Here is a 7,664-nt window from a genome sequence, read left to right as displayed (position 1 = left end):
CAGTGGAATAACTTTTCTCCCCTATTAAAATTATTAATTATTAGTATTTTTTATGAGCATAGCTAACATAAACTGTTTGCAGAAATAAAAAGTAAGAAGCGATTCAAGTAATTTGTTAAAAGAGTGTCTGTCGTTAAAACTATCAAACGAAGCAACAAAAGTAAAGAGAAAGGACTTAGAACTGGATGTTATTGCTTAACCTTGCTGCGATCTTCGGGTTTTTGTCCTTACTCCTTTTTTTTTCAACTTTGCTGACTTTAACTTGCTTTGAAAGTATCTAACAACATTGTTACGCATATGCTTGTTTGCGTTCTCTTAGCATTATACCTTTGACAAAAGACTATCGAAATATTTACATATAAAGTCTTTGGTTCTTTTTTATCCAGTAATGTTAAGACACAAGTTAACGATGGAAATCAATCATAGAAGGGAAGTATTTCGAAACCTTGACTGACAGCAAAGTCGAATAGAAAGATAAATAAATATAAAATTACGCTATGACAGCTTTGTTCTTGTTCGAAATTATAATAATTAACCAATAAGGTTTCTGAAACATGCTGGGCATATCGGCAGTGGATGCTTATGGTCTACATTCCAAAATTTAGGAACGCGTTGATACAAAATTATATTACACGATGTATACACTAGATGTTACATATGTAAATAAAAGAGAAAATAACAGTTCGAAAAAGTTTGTCTGCAAACGACACTATCGTCATATATGCACAATTTGTTCTAAATAAATAACTTTAATAGAATGTACCGGATATTTGGACTAACAGACGCCAACGATACAATTACGATTATTCTGTATTTTCGACTTCTTTTTCGCGTAGAATTACCCCCTTCCGCTTGTACCACCAAGTTACCAGCCACCCTGTATATACTGTACAAAAGATATACAGCGCGGAGGATGCCATAATGTGGTAGTAACAATCTTTCGTGGGTGAAAAGATTTCAAAGATTTTAAGGTCGTCTGCATTTTTGCTAATTATTTGCTCTACTTTTTTTTATGTCTAGTATATCAGAGCGTGTTGGGACGATTTCAACGACACCTAAGACAAGGTAGTTCGAGGGTAAATAAAAATGTAGGCAACAAATTTTACGTCGTAATAAGTGTGCGAAGTAGAAGAAATAGGTTTCTGTTTATATCGATGGAACGTCGGAATCCGTATATTTTTATCACCTTGGATTACTTGTAGCGCGTGTTGGCAGGAGACATAGTAAAAACTGTAAATAACGATCGACATTGCTAAAACATTTTACTATGAAAGTGGAATTTTCATTTTCTGAGTAAGTATGTAGATATGCTGCATGTGTATGAAAAGACTCAGCAGAATCTAGTAACGTCACAAGCACTGTATGCTGAACCCTATCCAGATTGCGCCCACCCTTCATGCTGTATGTGTCATATGTAAAAAATTAAGAAACACTGAATGCTTAAATACACGAAATCCTAGACGTCGTTTAGAAAATTAGGACAGAAATGAGAAAGAAAATTATTTTGTAAATTGTACATTGTAATGCGTACGAACGATAAGTTTTCCTCCATTTGATCTTATTTAAATTTTAATAATCATTCTTCTCTTCCGCCAAAATGGTCATGTTCCAAGTTGTTTGAAATACTGAAAATGTCACATTAAAATAATCGACTAATTATTTAGATAACAGGTGCAATTTGTGATACTTTGAATGCTGGTACGTAACTTTTTTTGGAATATGTTAAAAAGAATCTTTTCTTTCTACATGCAATATAATATACATTTCTGCAATTATAGAATCTGAAAGCAGCTGCGACTTCTCGCGATTTGCTTAGTTTTATAGACCGAAAGTCATAAAGACGCTCGCTTTGAAACCTGACGCTTTTTCTCATTAAAATTATGTAATGACCCAGTTATTGACCTTTATGTCCCAATTCATGCAAAATACATCGTGTCATAAGTAGATCCTATTTTTGAGAAACAATTTTATCTCGACCAGGTATCAGCTTTCTGTTTTTAGATTACTATATTATTATCCTTGCACTATTATCCTAACGTTTAAAGTGAAACGTAAACCACGATAAATTTCTTTTACGTCAATACTGTTTCGCCGGGAGGAACAAAAATTGTGAGAATTTTCGTAGGTCGTTTTACGACACGCACGTTCAGAGACAAGATGTTAACTTTCAAGCCACGATCTTGCCATTCAGAATGATCTCTTTCAACAATAGAATAGTTATCTGCAATATCATTTTGAGATATTCAAAGTTAGTTAGAATTTCTTTTCGTTTATAGAATCGCGATATTTACGAGTATGCTATAAAACCGATGCTACGCAAACTTCATTTTTAATATAGAATAAAATGACACCGAAAAGAACGATTATTTTATTTCCATTAAAAGCGGACAATGCTTTAAAAAAGTGATATTGGACGCTCTTTTTCCAAATATCGGGTTTCCCCATTACATTATAATGTTACAGCAATGAAAGTAATTACGTATGGTTACTCTAATTAATATTCCGTCACGCCTTATAACAGAATAACTTTTTTAAAATTACGGTAACGACATAGTTTCACTGTTGATATAACTATTATGTACTTGAACTGGGGTGATCGCTCAAGTAACTGGCGTTTCCCCGAGCTGTCTCCACCCATTCTCGTCTGGTTAATTTGTGTTCTAGCCCGTTACGTTCTTCCCTTTCATCGGCCAAAAAAAGAACTACTACTACTACTACTACTACTACTACTACTACAAATACTAAAAGCGAGCATAGTGACAAAGTAGTAACAAGTATGACTTCCCATGCCCTGGATGATCCAGAGGTTGAGGAGTCATTGATAGTTGTCCTCTTCTATGGCAGTTTGCCGGGTCTCTTCGGCTCATAGCCTCTTCTTCCTTCGGGCGCAATGCCCGTTGAAACTTACATCTAAGCTCGAGACTTTCTAAATAGCAAACCAAAAAATAAAGTACAAAGGTGAAATAAAAAGATAAATCGCGGAAGCTGATCCAAGTACTCATGGATGAACAACGATCATATAGCGATCGCTGTCTGTTCGCACGCGCATGCTCGAGCAATATTAACGTTCGTTTCGAAAACCACTCGCGATCACGATCACGAAATTCGAAAAATCGACGGGCAAAGGCAGAGACGATGACATGTTTCATTCGCGCCAGTTTTACCGACGATTATTCGAATGAAATTCTCTGAAATAGATTGGTTACTCGAAAACGCGTCTACCCGACCACAGGTCCACCTCCACTGATTAAACTTGAAAATCCTGATCTGAGAAGATGATTAGTTTGTGTAATTTTTATTTAACGGACTAACGCTCTTTCATTTTGTATTTTACTACTTCGATTCTGATTAACTCTACTTTATTAATTCAATAGTAACTAAGTAACACTACTGTATTAATTTAATAAACCAGAACAAAATTTTAATATTGCAGAGAAGGTAGCGAAAAAGACTGAGACTCGATCAAATGGAATAATTGACTCTAAATATATTACTAAGAAAGAAATAATCTCAGATAATCTCTTTATCAAAGCACATAATCGAAAATGCAGAAGCAGTGTTCAAAATTATTGCTTTAATTAACTGATATTTTAAATTCTAGGAGAAGTAAAATAAACGAACGCGACTTATTCCCTTAACCTACGATTTATGTCTGAGAATGCCCGTAATATTTACGTTTGTTCCGATCATCGTACTACGGGCTATGCCCGTAATATTTACGTTTGGTTCGATCATCGCACTACGGGCTATGCCCGTAGTTGTAGGTTAAGGGGTTAATATTGTCACGATTAATTCATTGCTAAAGATCAAGTATATTGGTGTAGATATTTGCCATTTGCAAATATTCATACGGAATATTAACATGCATATTTATAAATAACGCGAATATATTCTCAAGTGTATATGTTTAACTTAATTATTAAAAAACTAATTATTATCATCGCGCTGTGCAAGAAGACCTATCTTAAACTAATAAATTTGAAATAAAGAGCGTTACTACTCACGGGTATAAAAGATACCCGCGTTCACTATGCTCGCAAAGAATTCTACGTAATACAACCAGTCACCCGTGCCGATTCGGGTCTTTTATCCTACGGCATAATTGAGTGACCAGAAGAACAGAAATGCGTGCGACTCACCGTTCGAAGCAGACAAACAGAGAACGTTACCGTGGATGCTGCGCTATCCCAGCGAATTTCATCCGGGAGACTAACATCAGACAGGAACCGTTGAAAGGCTAATAATAGAAATACAGACTGCGAAAAATCTGTTACGAAACAAAACAGGATGAGTGATCGCTGACTATTTGAAAAGTTGGAGATAATGAAAAATGAAGGTTTATTAACTTTAGTAACTTTAGCAATAATAAAGATTGAAATTCTAATAAAATTTGATAAGTATAAAAACTGAGACTCTAATATGAATGTGTAAAATCTAAAATAATCTGTAGTATGTTAGTCATTTGTTTTATAACTCGGTATTAAGACTTTAACTCTTATTTTATTTTAACGAAAAAATAACCTCAGAAAATGCTATAATAACCTCTTAAATTTTCAGTCAAATTGTATTTCTGCATTGATAGTGATCAAAGAAAAATATACAGAATAGACATAACTGAAAGTAAGTATGTAAAAATACTTACATACTTGGCTTTTGTGCCACTGTTAGAACACTCCTGAAGAAGATGACGAAGTTGAAGTAGTGATATGTCTATAACAAAACATAAGATATTAAAATCGGTAACACATAATAACAAACGTGAAACTTTAGCAACAATAAAGACTAAACTCTAATAAATATGTAAATTGGAACTCTAATATAAAAGTTTGAGAACAACATATTCGGTGATTTTTGATGCGTATCAGCCAGTTTTATTGTACTTTAATGTTAAAATTTTAAGACTTTATTTCAATTAAAGAGGGCATTTACAGTTTTCTAAATTATCAATCATTTTTATTGTATAATAAATTTATTGTATAAGAGAACAAACTGAAATACAATATTTAAAACAACTTACATTCTTGAGCTCCTGCAGAAGCTTTGTCCTCTTGAGAGATGCACTGACTCTAATACCGAAAAAGAATATTCAAAAGAATATGAAATAGGATCACATTACCGTGAGCGTTAAAATTATAATCGGCGAACAAGAACTCTAACGTCGCGTACAAAATTATGTCATAAAATTTTATTATTTTCGCGCGTGATTATTTAATTGGATTAAATTATTAGAGTAATAAAAGACCGACGCCACCAATAGGTTATAATACGTTACAAACCTGACGCAACGCTATCGACGTTATCGGTACGAAATGAGACGACTAAATGACTCCTTGTACGTTAGTGTCGCATAGCAACTACCAAAGTGGCGAGGGAAGTGGGGACACAAGAGCCGGTGGCACAAGCAGCTACGCAGTTAACGATCTAGACAAAGAAATGTATACATCAACAAAAACATTCCTATTCTACGAAGCACTTTCTTTCGGATTACGCAGCAGGAATCTTTCGAATTGCGCAGCACAATTCTTTCTCTACGTCGATATTTACAAATATCGTACAATAATTCGTAGCCCTACTGGCAACATCACAGACACATTTGTCTAACGTATTACTTTAGTTACCTTACTTTATAATCTTAATTTCGTTAAACAAAGCAAGATTGAAACAACAGCATGGAGAAAGTGAAAAATTACTTAAAATTACTGTTCCGCAATGACACAGTATGCAGATGAAGTCTTAAGCGCTTTTTGAGTGCGTATTCGCTTTTAATACTAATATAAAAATAATAAAGTGGAACGATATTTATTTTTAAGTCCAAAATGTAGTAAGAGAATAATTTTTTCACGGTTGAAAATTTGAAGTCTATTGATATTTTCTCTATATCATTTTTTATTATCACGACGTAGTACCTGAAGTTTTGACCGATCTAATGATTTTTATTCTTAGAAATATCCTGAATGAACGGGGGATTAAGAAATGTGTAATGAAGGATATAAATAATGGAAATTAATTATGGTGGAGGAATCAACGAAGAAAAGTTATTTTGCTAATTATTATACGAATGAATATTCAAAATGTCGCTCAACGACTACTAAACTATTTAATTAACACTAACCTCACCACCCTTAGTCAAATGACTGGTTTAAATATCTAATTTAAAATTGTACATTTATCGTTATATCTTTTGTTCATTTAGCTTTACGTGAATTTTTATATTCTCCGATTAATTGATTTCTCAACTTTTAAAACCAGTTATTTGACCGGGCCTGGTGAGATTAGTGTCAAAAGCCAGCCTGATATTTTCTTCAATTTCTGATCTTCGGTTGATTTTCAGTATTTTGCATTCACTTTTCACCAAAAATTAGATGTGACAAACGAAATGCAATGTAAGACCTGCTAGCGTTTAGGTCATGTTGCTTCTAATTGCAACGGACTGTCGCAACGTTAAATTCAACGATGAATTACGATCCAGATGCAAGTATTGATCCAGATTTCTGTATCGAAGAAAGTAAGGATAACACAAATCAACCTTGTTGCGTTTCGTGTAAAAATTCTGATCATCCTGTTCATATCAAGATTACTCTCAACGCTTATTGTTAGTGCTAAAAAGGCGATGAGAAAAGAGAAGTTGGAATATTAACGAAAAGCGAAACAAATAAACAACAATAAGTAACAAGAAACAAATAACTTAAAAATTACTTGCAGTAAAATTCCGTCGAATAGTAAACTAGATAATTGTCCTAACCTCTGTATCCCCTTATTTCATCGCGATATATCTGATGGCTAAATATGAAAAGAGATTCCGCGAGTCAAAACGCGCCATAACTGACGCGACGATATTAGCGTATATAGCGATATCAGCGGTAGCGTTCGACTTTGTTGTCGTATTTCACCTTGTCATTATGAACAAACAGCACACTGAGGAACGTGTAATGTAAGATATTCGCGCGTTGCGGGAAATGCATAAGCGATAATGAGCTTTGTAGAAATAATGAATTAATTAATATTCACTAAATACTAACACGCCCGTGCACTTTCCGGGAACGCTTCACTATCCGCCGTAGATATTGCAGGTTCGAGCGGCCATGCGAGTAAGATTCGTTTCTTTAATTATAGCGGAGTTATTATAACACTCGCGATGACGTTATTTTGCGAAGCGGTAATACGCGTAATAAATTTACTATTAAGACGCGCACGTGTGTAGAACTGACGCCATTTACGTGATGGGTAACGTTAGGACGCATGCGCTAGCGGATGGCGACGAACATATGTGGTGGTTCGCCTCGTCGATGCGGCATCGTTTAAGAGTATGTACGGTCGGCTCGGTGTAAGTTCCTATTATGAAGGAATAAAGTCGGGTCGATATGATCTCCAGGACTGAGCTGAAAGAGTTCATACAAGCCTTGGCGGGTGCAGCGCAGATGTTAAATGTTTCAGTCAAAAAATTTCAGTTGGATAAAGATAAGGATGAGGGGATTAGGGAGATAGGAAATTTGATTAAAGGCATCCTGTCTTCCTTGGAACAATGGGAAACAAAGCCGAGGAAAATAAGAGATCCGAAGATGGAGGACAAAGCGTCGATGGTGACTAAAGGCAGCGGATAAGGAAAGATGGGTATCCGCCAGCGCAAATAATAAAGTGAGTCAGGTTTCACGAGGCAAGAGGAG

General features: G+C 34.9%; 1 long non-coding RNA gene across 1 annotated transcript; it reads right to left on the bottom strand.

The window, feature by feature from the left end:
• Nucleotides 1-4,252: 4,252 nt before the first annotated feature.
• On the bottom strand, nucleotides 4,253-5,150 carry LOC117241595. The gene is made up of 3 exons (XR_004495076.1): nucleotides 5,018-5,150; nucleotides 4,643-4,710; nucleotides 4,253-4,267 (listed from the first exon to the last, which is right to left on the bottom strand). It is a non-coding gene; the product is annotated as an uncharacterized LOC117241595 (long non-coding RNA).
• Between the last annotated feature and the right edge of the window lie 2,514 nt (nucleotides 5,151-7,664).

Source organism: Bombus vosnesenskii, unplaced genomic scaffold (assembly GCF_011952255.1).
Source record: "Bombus vosnesenskii isolate JDL3184/JDL3185 unplaced genomic scaffold, Bvos_JDL3184-5_v1.1 scf7180000016199, whole genome shotgun sequence".
Lineage (NCBI taxonomy): Eukaryota > Metazoa > Arthropoda > Insecta > Hymenoptera > Apidae > Bombus > Bombus vosnesenskii.
This window is presented reverse-complemented; position numbering and strand designations above follow the sequence as displayed.